Source organism: Aptenodytes patagonicus, chromosome 2 (genome assembly GCF_965638725.1).
Source record: "Aptenodytes patagonicus chromosome 2, bAptPat1.pri.cur, whole genome shotgun sequence".
In the NCBI taxonomy this organism is placed as follows: domain Eukaryota; kingdom Metazoa; phylum Chordata; class Aves; order Sphenisciformes; family Spheniscidae; genus Aptenodytes; species Aptenodytes patagonicus.
Window position 1 is genome coordinate 107,363,417 of NC_134950.1, and position 21,479 is coordinate 107,384,895.

The window sequence follows — 21,479 nt, forward strand, 5'->3', positions numbered from 1 at the left end:
TGAGTCAGAAAAACTTCAAAAGTAGTAACTGCTGAATATACTGATGCCGTTTTTCAACAAAAAAGTAACTCAGATAACTCCAAAACACAAGCAACTACTTGAGACCCCCATGACGCTGCTGAGAGTTCTGTGATTTGCGATGTTTGAGTTTCTGTGAAATCATAGTCACAATTAAAGAGAAGTTCCTCCGAGAGTCGTCAATTCAACATGCGGAGGTAATATGTTCTTCTGCATTCTCATCCACTACTGCAATACAATCTTTGTGACACACTTTTAAGTTTGAAATACTTACTCAAGCTCTACATCTACCTCACTCAAACCACCGCCAAAGGCTTGTTTGCTACGGCTGCTCATTTTGAAATAGACTAAGTCCGTACACGCTTTCTAAAGCGTACTTTCAGTAGCTACAGGAAAACAAGCTTTAGCCGCTGACGAACAAGTGCAGCTGCGTAGCGGGCGGGGCTTGCCACCGCCTCAGCGCGGGAAGGTGCCGCCCTCGCGGTGCGTGGGTGGGCCCGAGCGTGGGTTCAGTTCCTGGCGGCGGCTGGGTGGGGCTGGCGCTAGGGCTTTCTTCGCCGTCGCTGCTGCCGCTCCGCCGCGGGCTTGAGGTGTGTAGGGGGGGGCTCCTTGTTCCCTGTGCGGAGGGCCTGCGGGGAGGGCGGAGGCGTCGCCGGCTCTGGAGCTGCGGACCAGCATTTGCAGGCGCCGCTCACGGAAGTAAAGCGGAGGTGACGCCGTGGGCCGCGGCGAAGCGTGCCGCAGCCCTGGAGTGACGCATCAGGTAGTCAGCTGGAGCCCTCGTGCGCTACTGCGAGTACGGGACCTACGGGCTGTCGGCGGCAGCGGGGCCCTGATGGCGCCCCTGACCCCAGAGCTGGGCTGCGGCCAGCTCTGCTCTAACAGGGCACGTATAGGGTGTGCTCGACCCTAAACATCTGGAGGGTGAGGGCCTGGGCCGTTGCGTTGTGGAAGCAATAACGAAAGGGGAAAGACAGAAAAGGAGAAGTTGGCCGCGTGTTTGTATTTCTGTGCCCGAAACGTGAACGGTCCCGGTCTGCGCTGACCGAAGATGTCCCTGCTCGTTGTAGGGGGGTTGGACTAGATGACCTTTAAAGGCCCCTTCCAACCCAAACTGTTCTATGATTCTATGAAAATGCCGCTAGTACCTACAAGCTATTGCCGTCTGCCAGCCAGTGCGGAATTTTTGCAGTTGCCTTCCTTTCATCGCACGTAGGCACAGTGTTGTTAAACAAACTCGTTTGCCACCCTTTGTAAACTATTAACTTGAAATATTTTATTTATTGGTGATGAAAAAGTAATTACATTCTGAAAAAGTGCATAGAAAATAAAATACACTTTAACTTGCTGGACTTCATTAATTTTTTTAACTGGTGTAGGAAGATGTTTATGGGCTGTGAATGCAGATGATCAGTTTTTACCAAGTATCAGTTTAAAACAGCAAGTTTATCCTCAGGTTTAATAAAGTAGTCCCTAAAGTCCTCTAAATTGTAACCATGTTGCTATACTAAAGAAAAGGAATGCATGATGATATTTAGCCATGGAAGTTTCTTGCCTTTTTACACACCTGTACTGCCTACCTTTTAAAAAATTGATATAAAGACAAACTCTCTTGAGCGCTGATCTCTAGCTGCTTTTATTTCTATTTGTCTTTCCAAAATATTTGCATTATATTGACTATGAATCTGATACATTTCCTTTCGGTGTCAATAGGGAGTCTTTCTGTTGGTTTAATGGGAGTTGGATTAATGACTAAACCATGATTCAGATTTGTAGCCTCTTGATAAAGAACAGATAAAAAGCCTGATTATGAATAGTGGTGAATTTCTTAGAATAATCAGAAAAAAAGAAACTTTTAAACAGGATCTGATCTTCTCACATTAAGGTCTGCAAAAGTAAGCTCATTGCAAATCTAAACCGTCAGAGCTAGGTAAGATGAACACAACTTTCTATTGACACCAGCTTAAGAACTCATAAGTGTAAAATCTGTGCGGGTACTATGAAGGAGGACAGATGGTCTGGATGTATATAATTATGTTCGTGTGCAGATGTGTTACTATTATGGTATTCCTGAAATATAGGTTATATGGCGTATCTTTGGCTGTTTATGGAATAAGGGATGTTAGCAAGAAGGAAGAGAATCAAAGGGCAAAGTAGTTGCAACATTCATATCTATCATTGTGTTTAACATCTGACTTTTGTGCTTTTTTTCTCTTAGTTCCTACCCATTAAATAGCACCTTTATTTATATTATACACTTGTCGCTTGAAATACCTGTACTCTGAATCCAAAACCACAGAATCATAGAATGTCCTGAGTTGGAAGGGACCTATGAGGATCATTGAGTCCAACTCCTGACTCCACACAGAGCAATCTAAAAGTTAAACCATGTGCCAAAGAGCGTTATCCAAACACTTCTTGAACACTGACAAGCTTGGGGCCATGACCACTTCCCTGGGAAGCTTGTTCCAGTGCTTGACCACTCTCTCAATGACGAACTTTTTTTCTAATACCCAATCTGAACTTCCCCTGACACAGTTTTATGCCGTTTCATCGCATCCTATCTCAGTTTCCTAGTGTTCTTTCTGCTTAGTCGGAGTTATTTTTTAAAGATTTTGTTTGTAATTTCATTGTTTTTAGTAAACATAATTGTTCCTTACTTTATAAGGAGTTTGTAGCTCAAGCATCTTACCTTTTTATTTGATCTACTTCAGACTGTTAACCCACCATTCTCTACGTTACCTGTTTAGGACCTAATTTTGTCGCCATTATAATATATGGCTGATCATCCATGTAAGTTATTTTTCAATTCTTGATCAGTTTTTGGAAATGGAATAATATTTTATTGCTAACCTAATATAACCTGATATAACTCATCCATCCATTAAAGTCCTATCAGTTACTTTGAAATTAACATTCAATGTTTTCATGTACTTTTTTTGGGGTACAAGAAAAAAGCTCAAAAGTCAAATTTGAAAAGCAGCAGGGCCAAATAAATGGAACCTTTAAAATAGCTTCAAAAATTGGAGTGATTTTTCTCCTGTTATAACCTTCGAAGCAACCAATCTGCCACTTTTTGCTAGTAGGTCCAGGGATGATTTCTTTTTTCTTATGAAATAACTGGCTTCAATAGGATGACTCATAGAATAAATTTCAACTTATTGCAGAAATGGTAAAATTTGGACCGTAGCCTAATGTCCAAATAAGCCATAAGCATGCAATGCTTAAGAAATTGAACAGCACCAAGAAGAGTGTAAGATGACAAGAACACTCCCCAGACAACAGAATAAATGAAAAAAAAAATAGCATGAACAGTTTACATAGATTTCTCCTCACTCAGTCCATTTTTTACCTGTCAAGGCAGGTGTATCAGTCTCATGATGAGTGCAATGGATAAATTGGCAAGGACTAGCAGTTGTTTTTAGCTTCTCTGTAGCATGGAATGTACCAATTTCCTCGGATTATTCAGGACTGTAATGTAATGTATATCTTAAGTAAATTGGAAGTACATTGTCTCAATCTTGCCTGCTCCATTTCTGTGTAACATTATAGTTCTTGCTTTGGTATTTATGTATCGGTTTTACATTTGTTATAGAGTATTGGGTAGTATTCTGTGTTTTGTTGTTTATGGAGTAGATGTTCTGTGGACTCTTGTGGACTGGGCACTGCTTTCACGGATACCTATGACTCTGGAGAGCTGGGCTGGAGCAGCCAGGTTGTTTCTTTGGTTGTGTCTGTATTGCTAAATAAGTACAGCCAGAGGCTCTTTTCTACTCCTAGTGGCATACAATGTTCATATCCACAGTACCTCTGACCACATGTGATGCCCTGGTAGCTCTAAGACAAAACAATAATTTTTTTGTCTGTTTTTTAGTTCAAAGTATATGATGGGCTGCAACACAGTCTTTGTATTATTTCAGAGCAGTGCTTTCACAAACTGGAACAAAGAGTATATGTTTTATGATTAGGTTGTGTTGTGAAGGCTATGTAGTGGAGAAGGGAGCAAAACCTAACAGTTTTCTCTAGAGTGGCTGTTGGGAGTGGTCCCTGGTATATGCTACCCCTTGAACTGTGTTCTGGCCTTAACGTAGGAGAGTGCAAGTTGGTACAGTTGAAAACTGTACTAGAAAGTGTGGTAGACTTCAGCGTTCTCCTTGGCCCTGCTTTATTTAGCAGTTTAGAACAGATGATTAATATGATGAACTGTCATCCTTTGTTTTTTACTTTTGTAATTAATTTCATAAACTCTGCACAAGCACCATAGCTGTCCGTATCCTGGGCTGCGTAAAAGGAAGTGCGGCCAGCAGGTCGAGGGAGGTGATTCTGCCCCTCTGCTTTACATGAGACCCCACCTGGAGTACTGCGTCCAGCTCTGGAGGCCCTCAGCATAAGACAGACATGGACCTGTTGGAGCGGGTCCAGAGGAGGGCCACAAAGATGATCAGAGGAGTGGAACATCTCTCCTATGAAGAAAGGCTAAGAGACTGGGGGTTGTTCAGCCTGGAGAAGAAAAGGCTCTGGGGAGACCTTATTGCAGCCTTTCAATATATAAAGGGGGCTAATAAGAAAGACAGAGGGAGACTTTTTACCAAGGCCTGTAGTGACAGGGCAAGGGGCAACGGTTTTAAACTGAAAGAGGGTAGATTTAGATTGGATCTAAGGAAGAAATTTTTTACGATGAGGGTGGTGAGACTCTGGAACAGGTTGCCCATAGAAGTTGTGGATGCCCCATCATTGGAAGTGTTCAAGGTAAGGTTGGACAGGGCTTTCAGCAATCAGATTTAGTGAAAGAGTCCCTGTGCACGGCAGCGGGGTTGGAAGTAGATGATCTCTGAAGGTTTGATTCAATCCAAATCATTCTATGATTCTGTGATTCTACGATTCTATGCTATATAAAACTTTTAGTTGTTATCAGCAATAGTGAAGTGACGTGTTTAGCGGAGGACAGAATATTTTGGGATTCAAATGGCTGCAGGAAGGTATGCTGTATAAGTAGTTACACCAAGGAGTTTGCCAAGAAATACATTCTAACAAAGCCATCATTCATTTACTACATACTAATAAATAACCACTAATGAAGTGATCTTTAGTTGGCCAAGGAAAGCTTTCAGAGATTAGCCTACAGTTTTAGACCACTATCTATCTTAAATAAGCCAGGTTGGGGGCTTTTGGTGCAGGTTTGTCAAAGTTTTTTCCAGCTTTCGGTCTAATGCTAATGTCAGATCAAATTCTGTAAGTATTAATTTAAAGTGGGTGAAATGGAGAGAGTGTATTTACTATGTATATTATCCAGTCACCTTAAATGCGGGTGTTTTTTGTTCCCGTTTTATTCTAACCATATGAATTTTGTCAGGAAAAGGAGGAAAAGGTTCTATAAAGTAGTGGCTATAAATGAATATGCCAAGCATATTGGGTGTGGAAGTCAGCACCAAATATTTTCCTCTACAGATGATCTCCTGATTGTCAGCAGTACTTGATAATGTAAAGTAGCCCATCTGAACTATTTTTAAGGAGCGGAACGGTTAATCAGATAATTCTTTTTCATGTTTAACGGTTTCCTGGTTCATCATAGTAATGGATCTGAAGACTAAGAAATCTTCAGATCGTTCATCTTCTAAAAATCAGTTGTTTTAAATTAAAAATTAATATTGTTTAGACATAGCTAGAAAAGTAAACTATGTCTACTATTACAGAAATTTGAAATACAAGTTTGATAAAATAAAAGTTATTCTCACAAGATTAAAATAATCTAATTATTTTAGATTATGCACTATTCCCAGAGTGCATTTGACTGGACATTAACCAGAGGAAAATGAAATGTTACTTTCTCCAAATCTTTTTGACATCCAAATCCTTTACATTTCTATTAAAAGCAAACAAAAGCCCACTCCATATAAAACTGCTAACAGGTCCCTGCAACAAAACACAGTCAAAAGAGGATTTTAAGTAGATATTGAAAGTTGCTGATAGAAAAAACAAGATTCACAAGAAGAGAAGGTGGGTTTATGCAGAGTTCTTTTTTTCCTGGCTAGAGTGACTCAGAAAAATAAATCTCCCACATTTGTGTGCAAATTGCATTCTGCTTACACACTGAAGAGTTAATGTGTTTCATCCATGTTGTGTTCGGTGTTTTTTTGCAGTAACCATAGTTGTACAAATAATGCAGATTTTTTAAGAAAGGGAGTAGATTAATGTTTTGTTACTACGTGAAGGAAGCACAGGAAAAAGTATTTTTATGTTCTGCCAATTTTCAAAAGCTCTTTAAATATAGTTTTAAGATAACAAGGTCAGGGACTGTTTATATTACCTTTAGTAGGATTTCTCCAACAAATGCATGCAAGCCAAGGAGAAGTCATTACGTTAAAACAGACATTGCAGTGCATTTCAGTGCTTTGGGATTTTTTTTTTTCATAACAGAAATGTGATTTTGCAGCCATACACAGTTCTGAACAATGTGCTAAATGCTAGATTTTCAGAGCAGTATAGACCATTTCTCTCAGAAATTTTATTTGCAGGCAACATATTATCTACCTGAAACAAATGAAGGCGAAAAGGAACAGATTCATTACATTGTCAATGTAGAGACTTAAGCACAGTACTTGGTACCAGAATTTTTACCATCTGAACATCTGATTCTAATGTCAGTTACCTTAGCTACTAAACAACTGACTGTTCGTTGTTCTCACCTGTCCCCCTGCTCAGGAGAACTACTGTTTCAGAAGTGCTGATTTCCTCTCTTATCTACTTGATTTTTTGCTCAGCTATCAATAATGATGCGTAGCCATTAGAAATTAATCTCAGTCTGTTATTCTGTCTTTGGATCCTACTTGCAGCTGGATACTTACAGCATTTTCATGGCCACTGCTGCAAGTTCATGCGGGGCAACAATCGTCCTAGTTATGCTCCTCTGCCCAGTAAATTAATGCTGTACTAGGTCTCCAGTATCTTTTACCCTCTGAGCCTAAGAATGGCTGTCCTGCTTGAGGCTGAGAGTCCATCTGGCCAAGTATCTTGTCTCCAAATAGGTTGCAGCTGCCTCGTCACAAAGATGGTCTTGCAGTAGATTTTCTGCATTCTTCTTTTGAGGAGTAGAAGAGGAAATGCAAGAAGCAGCATTTGATCCAGGGATTAAATACTTATTTCCTGAGTATGAAATGTCCACGTTTGCTTTATGTATGTGTCTATGGAATGTACTGTCTCTGTATGCTTACCCATATTTTTGACAGTAAATTTTGCCTTAGAAAAAAGGCAGTGGTCATAAATGGCTGCCTGTGGAAGAGTAAGAACCAGGTGGTCATATGATAACACTTCTCTGAAGCATTCATAGAAACACAAAATTATTATTTTTTGTGCAAAGAATCACCTCTTCTGTTGGCTTTGAACCTGGATACTACTTGTTTAATTTGATGGAACCTAAGATTTATGTATTGGAAGAGAAAGTTAACAGTTAGTTCTTATTCTTCTGAAGAAGAATCTTCTTAAGTAGCATATCTAGTCTAAATTATTTCTTTTACAGACTGAAGAGTACTAGCTAGCCCACCTAGTCATTCCTTGAACGGGAGGTGTTCTATAACTTCTATCATCCTAGTTGCTTTTCTTTGAAACTTTTGTATTTAAATTGTATTATTTTTGAGATGAGAGAGGCAGGACTGCACATAAATTTTAAAGTATGGGTGAACCATAAGCTTGTAAAGTGGTGTAATGATGGGCTTGATTTTGTTCTCTGTTCTTTTCCTGAGAATTCCTACCATTTGATTTACTTTTTTGACTGCATATTGAGCTCATAGTTCTGAGAAAATTTATATCATATCCTCAAGACCTCAGTTCTGAGTAGTGATAATAAACTAGTTATGATAGTTAGGATTATTTTTGTCCACGTGCATGACTTTACACTTACCTGCACTGAATTTTATCTGCCATTTTATTGCCCAGTCACTCAGTACCCTAAGGTCCTTCTGTAGTTCTTCACAGTTTACCCTCTTACTTAAAAACTCTGATTGCTTTGCAATATCAAGCAGACCTTCTCACCTTATTGCTCACCACCTCCTCTGCCATGAATATATATGGGATAGGATAGGTCCCATCACAGAATTCTGCAGGACTTAACTGATTAACTTCTTCCACTGGGAGAACTGACGGTTTCAGTTTTATATGCTGTTTCCGAATATTTAACTTGTTATTTTTCTATGCAAGGACTTCCCTCTTATCCTGTGATTGCTTAGCTCCCTTAAAAGTTGTTGGTAAGGGGTTTTGTTAGAACCCCTACCTACGTGTTTTTCACCCCTTCAGGGACCTGTAAGAGATTTGTAAAGCCAGATGTACCTTTACAGAGGCTGTGTTGACTCTTCCCAAGCAGATCATATTTATCTAAATATCTATTCTATCCATTAGGTGTCAGCACAGAATTCAGTGGCATTGCTGAATTCTCTGGGATCTGGTTTGGATTCATCTGAACATTAAAAAAATTGTTGAAAGGATATGTTAATTTTCTTATAATGAGGTTTACACCATTTTATGCCAGATTATCTCCATGGATTTCAGTGGTGCTATTCTGACTTCTAGGACCTTGTGTATCAAACGCACGTGTAGCAGTAGCTAAGTTAACTGCTTGCCAGATGCATATTCAGAGCAACCTTTTGGCTATGCTAGTGACAAGTAAACCTTTGAAGGTTCACCAATATGCAATGTAGCGCCACTACAGTTGTTACTTTTGAGGTACGTAGAGCTCTTGACATTCATCTGCAGCTCTCATGCAAGTGTATGCAAGGAAATTTCCAAAGGCATTACCGGAAATTGGGACCTAATGGACAATAATCTTTCTTGATGATTGATTCCTTACCTACTGTTTTTGCCTTCGAAAAATGTGTCCCCAAGAATTTCTATGGAAGGCCTATAGGAAAACAGTTTCTGAATGGAAGCATAGTAAAGCTAGAAAATACAGCGTTCAAGATAAATTACTACATTTTTCTTTAAGAGTCTAATTTAGGGGAAAAATGAAGATGATACTAAACCAGGATTTATTGGCCAGATGAAAAAGGGAGAATTGGAAGATATTAGATAAGGTTAAAAAAAAGTCTATAAAATGTTTAAAAAAAATCTGTGGCTTGAAGATATTGGCATTAAAATAGCTACAAATACATTACCTCAGTTTCAAGGTCATTAACATATTTTTTTGATCAGACAGTTCATGTTCCAGGAAACAATTATCAATATGGGTTGGAAAATTAAAGACAGGAGGATTAAGGTCACCTAAGAATATCTGACACTACGTAATCATAAAATTATCATACAAAGTGTAGCAGCTTTAAGGATTGTGTAAGCGAATGGAATTCATTCTTGCCTCTGTTCCTGAGGTCTGAGATTCCCTATACCAGACTAGGAGCCCAGTTCTTGCTCTGTGTAAGGGTGTTTATTTGAAGTCATGGAAGGGTTCTCTTGAGATCATCTGTCCAATCCCCCCCAGCTCAAAGCAGGGTCAGCTGAAGGTGGTTGCTTAATACATTGTCTAGCCCTTTTCTGAATATCTCCAAGGATGGAGACTCCGCAACCTCCCTGTGCAACCTGTTGCAGTGTTTGACCACCCTCACCATAAAAATGTTTTTTTCTTATGTTTAAATGGTATTTCTTGTATCTCAGTTTGTGCCCATTGCCTCTTGTCCCTCCACTGGATACCACTGAGAAGAGTCTGGCTCCATCTTTATATACAGTGGGATTGAGTGCACCCTCACCGAGTTTGCAGACGACACCAAGCTGAGTGGTGGTGCAGTTGCTACGCTAGAGGGAAGGGATACCATCCTGAGGGACCCTGACAGGCTTGAGCAGTGGGCCCACATGAACCTCATGAAGTTCAACAAGGCCAAGTGCAAGGTCCTGCACCTGGGTTTGGGCAATCCCCAATATCAACACAGACTGCAGGATGAAGGGATTGAGAGCAGCCCTGCGGAGAAGGACTTCGGAATACTGGTAGATGAAAAATTGGACATGAGCTGGCAATGTGTGCTTGCAGCCCAGAAAGCTAATCAATTCCTAGGCTGCATAAAAAGCAGGTCGAGGGAGGTGATTCTGCCTCTCTGCTCTGCTCTGGTGAGACCCCACCTGCAGTACTGCATCCACTGCTGGGGTCCTCAGCACGGGAAAGACGTGGACCTGTCGGAGCAGGTCCAGAGGAAGGCCACGAAAATGATCAGAGGAGTGGAACATCTCTCCTATGAAGAAAGGCTGAAAGGGGTTGTTCAGCCTGGAGAAGAAAAGGCTCCGGGGAGACCTTATTGCGGCCTTTCAATATATAAAGGGCGCTAATAAGAAAGACAGAGGGAGACTTTTTACCAAGGCCTGTAGTGACAGGGCAAGGGGCAACGGTTTTAAACTGAAAGAGGGTAGATTTAGATTGGATCTAAGGAAGAAATTTTTTACGATGAGGGTGGTGAGACTCTGGAACAGGTTGCCCATAGAAGTTGTGGATGCCCCATCATTGGAAGTGTTCAAGGTAAGGTTGGACAGGGCTTTCAGCAATCAGATTTAGTGAAAGAGTCCCTGTCCGTGGCAGGCGGTGTTTGGACTGGATGATCTTTGAAGGTTCCATTCAACCCAAATCATTCTATGGTTCTATGATTCCATACAGCACTCAGATATATGTAAACATTTGATATGATCTCGCTTGAGCCTTCTCTTCTAAACTGAAACCCAGGTCTCTTTGTCTTTCCTCATTTATATATTTATATTTCCTTGACTCAACTGATGAATGAAAAGTCATTTCAGAATTCTAAAATCTTCCTTCAGTTGCAAAGCCAAGTGTATAGCCTACTGTGTTGTGTTTTGTGTCTAGAGAGAAAAAAAATCTGGAATGTTGGGGACTAATTCTCATTTCAGATCTGTATTCTCCATTGTGGTGAAGAATTAGTCAAAAATAAAGGTGGGGGTTTTTTCTTTTTTTTTTCTCTCTTCATTTTGGAGACCACAGAAAATTGGAAGTTGCTGCAGGTTGAGCCCTGTGTAATGGTCAGCTGTAAAGTCCTTATCTTTTCTCATTGTTCTTTTCTCTCTTGAGTACTTTGGCAATTTCAGTTGCCCGCTGAAGATAATACTTTGCTTTGATAACCACTAATAAAAGGCTATATGCTTTAGTGAATATGATTAATATGAAGTCAGAATTGTTTAAAGGAATGAATATATTATCAAGAGTGAAGAGTAAATAACTAGAAAGTGGTGAGATAACTGGAGTATTTTAACACATTTTTTTCTAATATTTCTGCTAGATAAAAGCCCAAGGGAGTTGGTCATCCAAATCAGCAGCATACCACAGTTTTGACTCCCTTTTTCAAGTGATTGACGGAAGCTGTAGGCTGATTAAGGCTATTCATAACAAACAAACATTTTGTGCCATATTGTTTTAAGATAGGATGGGAAGGAAGAATATTTCTTCCTGAAATTATGAAATAGCTTGTTAGAAACAAGTGCCACCCTAGAACCAGTTACTGTAAAAATGCTTGGATTGTATGCTCCTTGTGGCAAGGATTATCTGTTGCAAAGTTCGGAATCTGGGCTTGATGACCACAATTTTTCTTTTGAAAAACTGAAATTTAAAAAGTAAAGTCACATCTGTTCTTTCATTTCTTAATTCTCAGTGATAAGGCTTTACAGGTATCCTGCAGTGTGCAGCAATCAGGGAAGCATGTGTGAAGCCAAATGTGAGTACCAATAAATGCTTGTCATAGGTGTCTGCCAAGGCACTTAAAAATCTCTTCATGGAGTTCAGCTAAAATGCTTCATGTGGAGAAACTTGTTTGTTTTCTGTTTCTTCATAGAAGTTTTACCATTCTATTCTGCAGAACTGACTGCTTGCACCTACTTACCAGCACAGATCTAGTCATTTGTGACTAGTGACTGTCTCATCTTCCATGTGAGAAGAATGTTTTTCTAATGTCTACTCAGTCTTATGCTCACACTCCAAACCAACCGGACACCATATTAAGCTCAGTGTTAACATCTTTACTAAGAGTGTTAATACACCTTGCCTGTAAGCACTGCCTTAACTGAAGCTATGCAGCTATCACATGGTCTCAATTAGCTTAGTATGTGGGCAAAATGATTGTGTGTCAGCCTATGCAGATAAATGCTTCTTATCTTTGAATAATTTTCCTTACTGGGAGAATTATTTTACTCTTACTGTTTTCTTGATCATGCGTTTTCGACAGCAAGTTTATTTTCCAACGTTAAAAAAAAAAAATAAAAGCAGCCAGGTGGAATAATGTATTTCAACACGATTTATGAATTTGATTACTTCAAGGAGAAGCATGGGTTAATTCCTCTGAAATATTAGGATTAGTGGTCTGTTCCAAATTTTCACAATGGCAATCCAGGAATGATTTGTTTTCTTGCATGAATTACTACTCAGTTTAACAAAAGAACCATTCAATAAATATCTGATACCTGTAACTAATTGGTACTCATCATTAAGGCACCTTAATATTCTTTCATTTACATTCTTATAAAGAATTAAAGTTATGTCTCATTAGGCTATAAGGTAACAAGCAAGAACTAATCTAGTAGTTTCAAGAATTTGAGGATCTCCTGTGCTTCCTAGCTTGCATACTTTATGGGGATACAAGATTAGCTGAAATGGAACAAGTGGTTCTTCTGTGTCTTAAAAGCATATAACCATTCCAGAAGCTCTTCACTGAAAGAAAGCCTTTCATTTTCTAATAGGGATTTTTTTAAATTACCTGTTTCTACTGAGTATTTTCATTCTTTTCATGTAATCTAGAACTCTGCTTTACCCGAGACTCAACTGGCATTAGAAACTGCAGAAATTATATTGAGAGCAAATCTTTACTTATTTGATATTCATGTCTTGTCCTTTTTGTGGTTTTGAACAGGTGAGTGAGAAGTGCTCAGTGTTCTAAATGGTGAATGTCGTTACTAATCAAAATGGAAGGAATGGCTTTTGCTGCATGAAGAAAAAAGAGAGAAAAATGTTTGTTCCTGCAGATTCTTACAGGTCAATGAGTTTAAAGCATATTACTAATAAATACATACGTGAGAAGAAGTATGGTGACCAGGCAGGAACTAGCAGAATATATAAACAGCAATCACATTCTTGTGCAGTTTTCCAGGGTTTGTACTTGTGATGATAACTTTTAGTAAACTAATGTTATTAATGTAAAATGTGTTTGAATTCTGATGAAGCATGAAAAATTAGTAAATTGGTTACATTAATATTCATTACTAATCTACTTTTTACAATCTCTTCTTCAGGTAGTGGCAGCTAATATATCATCCCTTTTGTATACTGGAAATGTTGGAGTTGGCTTACCTTTAATCTCATTACAGATACCTGGATGACATACCATTTTGTCTGTAATAACTCTTTGTATGTTGGATCATTATTATTTGTGTATTTCCAGCTTATCTCTATGATAAAATTCCCGTATTTTCCCATGTTTTTCATTCACAGTTAGAATCTTTAGATGTCCTGAGTTTGTCTTATGTGAGTTCAGTCTGAGGACATTTTTTTTTTCTAGACCATTGTGGCTGTGCAAAGGCACATGACAAGATCATTTTAGTACTGTAGCCACATGAATCTTTGTCCTGGATTCTGTTGCTTGGGACAAGGATTGCATTCTCAGTACACTATTTTGCAAACAAATAGAGGGAGTAGTGTGTGGTTCTGTCACATTTCCCACGTCATGATACAAAAAGTCTCTTTTTGACTCTCAGTTCCTCACTAGGGTCCCTATTGAGTGATGTTCTGGGACAAAACACAACCTTAATGTTATACTTCCATGGGTGACTCCTAGCTTTACCAGCATAGTAAATAATTATTGATATTAAAAGGTAAGGAAGGAGAACCCATAATGTGGTTTGGATAGATCTGGGAATAGGGTATACTGATTAATTCTCATTTACTTTTATATTTTTAATAGAATGCAAAATTTAATATTGTATAATTTTAATGCAGACAAATTCTGTAGCATGTTTCTAATTTTATCAGTCTCTGAAATGTTATGGCATTAAAATTATTATGAACAATAATAGCTTATTATAACCTATCTTTCCCACTGTCCTGGTGTCGGCAGGGATAGAGTTAATTTCCTTCCTAGTAGCTGGTACAGTGCTGTGTTTTGGATTTAGAATGAGAACAAAGTTGATAACGCACCGATGTTTTAGTTGTTGCTAGGTAATGCTTACACTAGCCAAGGACTTTTTAGTTTTCCATGCTCTACTGACTGAGAAGGCTGGAGCTGCACAAGAAGCCGGGAGGGGGCACAGCCAAACTGGCCAAAGAAACATTCCATACCATGTGACGTCATGCTCAGTACATAAACTGGGGAAAGCTGGCCGGGGGGGCCGCTGCTCGGGGACTGGCTGGGCATCGGTCGGCGGGTGGTGAGCAATTGTACTGTGCATCACTTGCTTTGTGTATTATTATTATTATTATTATTATTATTATTATTATTATTATTATTATTATCATATTATTATTATTATCATTTTATTTCAATTATTAAGCTGTTTTTCTCTCAACCCACGAGTTTTTCTCACTTGTGCTCTTCCAATTCTCTCCCCCATCCCACCGGGGGGGGTGGGGGTGGGGGGGGAGTGAGCAAGCGGCTGCGTGGTGCTTAGTTGCCGACTGAGGTTAAACCACGACACCCACTTAATTTATGACAAAAGGTTTATGCATAAGAGGAAATATTTTAATCATATCTATTTGCAGATAAGATACTGTAATGAGATATACTGATAGGTGTAAGTAAACCCCTCCCATTCTGATACATTAACTCTCTTTCCTCAAAGGAGGTAAAAACCCAGTGGTAAGAAAAAGAGTAGGATAAGTCTGGATTAGAATTCTTACTTCCACCACTGCATCAAGAAACAAAAGCTTGGGGCTACAGTGTTAAGGAATTTAGAGAAAAAGAACAAGTGGAGTTCAGCCAAAGAAACAGTCCATAGCTCTAAATGTTGTCAAAAGTAATTTTTAAAAGCAGAATGTTTGGGGTTTTTTTTAAAAGGGGGATCAAGATAACTGGAAGTAAAGTTTAGTCATATTGAGCAAGGGCTTATTATTGGGCAGAACAGGGGTAACTGGGAAATAAAGTCCAAAATCAAGGCAAAGACATCTATAGCAGAATTGTTGACAACAAAGGCAAGGATGTTTAAACTCTGTCATCTGTACTGTTGGCCTTACTTTTGTGCAGCCTGGGGAACTACCTGGAAGCATCTTCCCTTCAGCACTTCAGTTACAGTGTTTGAAGCATTCCAAGACAAGGTTAAATTTCCAGACAGATGAAACAGAAGTAACGGAAGTGATATTAAACATGGATTAAGCATACTTACTCTCAGTTGATATGACGTTCATGTACCCTATCTCATTTCTTTCTGGATCCTAGTGACTCTTGGATCTCATCTGGGTAAGTGAACTATTAGGTGCTTACTTTGTCATTTCGAATACACATTCTTATGACATTGAAAGATTATTTGTAGTATGTGTGAAACATTGAGTCAGTTGTTGCATATTTAGCATGATATCTAGCATGATATCAATTTACAAGTTTTAGAATAAGCTATCTTCTCAAAAATGTATTGTTTTTCTGCAAGTGTAGTAAACTCAGTTGGCTCTCCAAGGAGTCAGATGAGCCCCAGTGCTGACAACAGGTAGTACATAAATGTGTGTGCGACTGTGTGGGAGGACAATGAGAAATTAGACCTATGTATTTCATCCAGATAAACTAAAGCCTAAGATTAAAATGGTAAGGGGTCTCTTTCTGTCTGTTTCATCCAGTAGCTGTCAGGGGTTTCTGCCTTTGTGCTTGCCTGACATCTCATTTTCCCCATGTTAAAGTGCGGGGCCTTAGTCAAGGGATGCCCTGATTCTGAGTGCAGCATGTTAACCCTTATACTCAGTTTCTTCTTTAAAATACTCCTGGAGTTCAAGATTTAATCTTCTACTGAAATGAAAACTTACTTTCCTCCTTTTTCAGGACATAACTGTCTAGTCAAAATGAGCAAATATCTTTTTGCTAGTCCTGGTGTTCTCTCTTGTACTTGACTGGCCAGTGAACAACAACTTTTCTCTCTGTGACTCATTGTGCAGGTTTTATGGTGAAGTGTGCTCTATACTGGATTTTATATTCTGTTACCATGCCTGTACAGAAACAAGCCCAATGGAAACATCTACATGTGATAGATCCATGTAATCAGCTGTTTCTTGACTACACATAATAATAATGAACCTCTTTGGAGTGATAGTGAGTGTGGTGTGATTGATTCCTAAATGTCTCTAAAGCATAATGTAATAAAAGGGAAGTGACTAACTGTCTGCCATACAAAAATGAGCTTCATGTGGCCTGTTCTGACTTGTTTCTTCAAATACTACTCTGAGATACAAGCTTTCCTGAGGAATTTTCGTTTGGAGTGTGGCAAGTGGTTTGCTGATGCACAGCAACCAGCAAAATTAACATGATGAGCTGACTGCATTGGATGACATGCCAGTTCAGAGATTGAAAAGTATGCCTTTTAATGTTAAGGATGTTGCACTTCATTACAGACTAACGAGAAAATGAAATTACAGCATCAGAAAATCTTTGAAACTGAATTGAAAATTGATCCTAAACTTGCTGTTGAAATAAAATATTTTTTCATTTTTCCGTTTTTTTTTATTTTTCTAAATTCAATATGTGACTCTCCAAGATACTGATGAATTTGTTCTGATCACTGTTAAAATCTCAGTTTCGTGAGAATTGGAATCACTAGATTGTTTACCGTATCTCATTTGGATTAATCCATTTTTGTTCTGTGGCAAACAGATTTCTCTTTAATATCAGAGTTTTTCTCTAAGAACCAATGAAAATACATTATTTTTTATTATAATTTTACAGGAAGGTAAGCAATTAGAACTTTTCTTGTGTTCAACAGCTATCTAGATAAAAATTATTTGAATTATTGGCACAGTATAATGAAATACAAATATAACACTTTGCTATCTATAGTTTTTCTAGTTATCATTTTGGAGTTCCATCATCAATCGTTTAATACCATGCTCCAATGACTGTCATCATTACCATGTTTTTCTATCCTTGACCTTTTATTGATTTGATTGACTTTAATTCATCAGCAAGAACTAAATGTTTTACAAGTGTTCAGTTTTGTAGATGAAGCAGGTGAGTTCTTTTGGAATACCAACCTGTTCCAAAAAGCCAGCTGCTGAAATTCAGCATCTTCTCCAGTTGATGCTCATGGTGGTCCATCCTCCATGTCATATGTACTGTCCCTGTGTATTTACATTGTATAGAAAATTAAGAAATACACACGTCCCCTTACATTCATTCTAGTGGGAAAAATTACAAACTGCTAACCATTGTACTTTTCAGGAATGCATCCTCAGCAGGCAGCAGGGTATGACATAATTATTTTTGTGATTTGGGTATGTTTCTTTTTCAGTTAGTAATTAAAAGTTTTTAAAAGGCTGTTTTAATTGACTCTGAGATGCTTCTTTACATGTATGTTGTTATGAAATCTAAGAACACTTAAGCCGTGTGAGAGTCTAAAACATATGTGCACTAAGGGAGAAATACATATTTTGTTTAAGGCTTTTTTTTAAAACTAATATAACACATACAAATCAAGTGTAATACTTTTGCTTTTGGCTGCAATACATTTTTAGCCTCTAGTTCAATGGTACTGAGAATTTTTTAGCTGAAACTGAGATTAGGAACTATTTCCGTCAGGCACATGATACATTTCTCAACTCAGAGAAAAGATAATCTTCAGGTTTTTGAATCATTTAAGTATGGTGGGAATAGTTGCCCCCATGATAACACTGTCTACATTCAGAGAAGGTACAGTGCTGTAATCTGTAAGTCATGCCTATTTATATTAATGCATTTTTAGCCCAGTGCCGGGGGAAAAGAAAGTAGTTTATTCTTGGTACTTTACAGTGAGATAGAGTGCTCCAAACTTCACTGTTCAAGCTAGGCTGAGACAATTGTTAGCCGTGACAACTGTCCAAAACTAAGGAGACTGTTGTATTTAAGCCCGTGTGATATGGGCCTTGATGTATGTTTAAGCAACATATATCTATTGCAGTCCAAATTATTATATGAGTTACTACAATCATTACTAGAACAAGAGATTCCCAAACCATACTTGATGCTGCACCCACAAATCCTGTTCTATCAAGAACTTGTACACCACTGGACAATCCAGCAGTATCATGGTAATTTTAGCTTCTAAGGCTGCTCTTATTAATATAACAGAGCAAAGTGGCTATAATGCAGGTGAGAGTTTGTAACTCCAAAAAAACATGACTAATTTTTCTTTCATTTTCAAAACGTTACAGAAAGGAAAAAGCTGCTTAATGCCTGTCTTTAGCTGTCTCTGTCAGTATGACGAAGAATCAATTTAGAATTTCAGACCTCATTGTTCACAATCCACTAAAGCACCTTGGTGTTTCCTTCTCCAGGATCTGTTCAGTTTTCTCTAAAAGGAAGTCCCTGAAGCAGTGGGTGGCTGCAAGGTATTCTGTGAAGGTGAAGATGTGAAATACTGGTAAGGGACTCTGAATACTGACAGCTATGAATCTTGTCAAGGGACATTGTGGTCTGACGTTTGTTGTTTTTCTTTTGGAACAGATTCCTTGTGCATGCTAAAATTTTGCTGTGAGTGTCCTTATGCGACTTCTGCAAGGAACAGGCAGCATTCTATATCCCCTCTATTATGTGGAATACTTAGTGCAAAAAAATAGTGTGCTCTTCAGTGTGCAGATTACAACCAGTTGTATAGAATAATTTTAATGCATATCAGATTGCTTCATATGGAGACAAAGTCCTCCATATCTATTAATGTTTTCAGTGAAGCATGTGGGTAAAATACATGCTAAGTTACAGTATATGATTGTTCTCCTCACAAAATACACCGAAGAGAGCACTGGAGGGAGAAATTTAGAAATGTCAGTCCTTCATGTCACATGTAAAGAAAGAAGGCTTTAGTCTGATCTTTTTGCTGAGAGAAGTGAAGATGATGTTCACTGAATTAATGATTAAATTAAATAAAAAATAAAATTCAACTTATTTTTTTAGAGCATCTTCTCTAGTATACTTTCAGAACCAAAGCTGAATTGTAGTATTTTGATACAGTCTGGGAAAGTCAGTATAGAAACTGACTTTCGAATACCTCAATTTGATTTTTTTATGTACTATTTATTCTTTATAGAAAGTGCTGATAAGCAAAGTAGTTAAGCATAGGTGTGGTATACTGCTGTGTATATATGTATATACAAGAAATAGAATATGTTTTAAAACTTGTTCATGTAATATTGCATAACTCAACTCTCTAAGCTATTAAATTATTAACTTTTGTATAGCAATTAGCTTTTCTTGAAGTTACCTGTTAATATTTATCACATAATAGTTCTGCCCTAAAATGATTGCTTGTGAAAGAATGTGCTAATTTTCAACCTTGCTTGAAAACATAAGAAACTACACTCCACCTTTTTCATACTTACTAAACAGAAGGGGGAAAAATAGTAACTGGTCTGCTTTTTACTGTAATGTCACTTGAATTGGCACTCATAACAAGTATAAATAAACTAGCATTAAATCTGTAATCTGAACACTAAGAGGCATGCTGTGTGCAGTGTCTTTTGTTTTGCAAATGAAATTACATGAACCAATTTCATACCACTGTATTTTACCTTATGGTGTTTCTGGTGTTTATTAGGATAATGAATAAAGATCAGGCAGGATTGGACCTTTGTGAGCAAATCTCCAAATATCCTTAAATGTTATAGCAAGGACTGATGGTTACTCAGCAGATAGTGCTCTTTTCTTTCAGTTGGTATTCAGTCAGTGCCACGGCAGGACACTTAGTTGTTTTTTTTCTCAAACAAAACCAAGGTCCTGGTTAAACCTGATCAGAAAATGGAAAGTGTGTTCTGGGGGGGAAAAAAAAAAAAAATGGATTCTTATGTGTAAGGTTGACAGCTGAAAACTTTCTGCTCACAGCCAAAAAGAAACCAATCTATGAGTGTCATGCAGCTAGTAAATTGAGTACTTGATTTCCTTGGGATACTATACACTTGAGATACTGCAACATTTCAGTGTATAAGTTTACATTCTGAGTGTATTTTTCCAATTTCTGATGATAGCCTCATTGACTTACAGAGCATAATGTTAAGAACAGTGTGTCTCTAGTGTTTTCTAATTTCCCTACAGGTCCTTTCATTGATACATTTGGATTCAACTTTTGAAGTAAAATAGTATTCAACTTAGAAGTGTTACGTGTCTGTACAGTACCAACTTAAAACAAAACTTGAAAATAAATAGAATTTAAAAAACTAAGACAATTTATACAGGTGTTTAGACTGTATAAACTGATGTTTAGCCATGTAAGGAATTTTTTAGTGCAAGAGATAGATAGATGCTAACATATTTAGATAGGTACTAACATATTTAAGATATATCATTGATTTTTTTTGACCACTGGATGTTGGGCTCATTAGGTCACTATCTTGAACTTCAGTACCAAACTTCTACTCAAGCCCTAGAGTAGGTGTCAAAAATTTCCTCTGTGGAGCTTGCCCTCAGTGATCACCCCAGGTCCAGATGTACTCTTGACAAGTGAGCAACTCAGTGTTACTTTTGGAAAGAGAACTACCAACCTTATTTGCAGTTTTCTCTGTCCAAATACTTTCTGGATGTATTATTCTTTGTATACAGGTGTCTATTAAGTGTAACATACAACCTTGAATCTTTTCTCACAGTAATTGCCTACATTTCTTAATTAAAAAACCCAATTGAACTGTAAGTAAAAAATGACATTTCTAGACTGACTTTTTCAAAGGGTTTATGTGAAAACAGATTGTGAATCTCAAGTTTTACAGTTGGTGGAGCTGATCAGATGCTTTCTTGCTCCTGAAGGTAGCATGTCTTACAGGTTTTTTTCTCTTGCCCTGCTTTACTCTGTCCTCCCTTTTTCCAGGTCACATGCTACTGTCCCTTTCTTGCGCAGGTCTGGTGCTTTTCAGACTCTCCTGTGAGCTGTTTTAACTCACTAGTAAGGCAGAAAACTGACATCTTTCTTATTAAGCCAGGTTTCTGTTACTTTACTGAAAGACAGTCATGGAAAGGTCCAAAATCCACCACAGACAGCAGAAGACATGGGACATGCTGGAGACAGGAAGATGAGGGGGTTATAGACAAAAGGGAGCAGAAGCTCAATTTTTGGGGAGCAGTGTGCATCACTTTACCTTATCTTATACTGAGGCATCTCAAAATTGGATCTTCAAATCTGAACTCTCTTTGTAGTCTGTGAAAACAGACCTCTCCACATGATAATTCATCTTGTAAGACAGATATCTAAGACAAGTTGTAGGAATAACCTTTTTTAATGACTTTCTCTCCATGGTTTATAAGGGGATCTTGTAGGTTAATAGAGTATTCACATTATCTCTGAAATTAAGAGAG

General features: G+C 38.1%; 1 long non-coding RNA gene across 2 annotated transcripts; it reads left to right on the forward strand.

Annotated features, from left to right (window-relative positions):
* Positions 1–533: 533 nt before the first annotated feature.
* Positions 534–19,633, forward strand: LOC143157452 (uncharacterized). Of its 2 annotated transcripts, none has more exons than XR_012994795.1 (3): positions 534–781; positions 15,216–15,428; positions 18,479–19,633. It is a non-coding gene; the product is annotated as an uncharacterized LOC143157452 (long non-coding RNA). The 2 variants fall into 2 exon arrangements; XR_012994796.1 differs by having other exon boundaries at positions 534–608.
* The last annotated feature ends 1,846 nt before the right edge of the window (positions 19,634–21,479 follow it).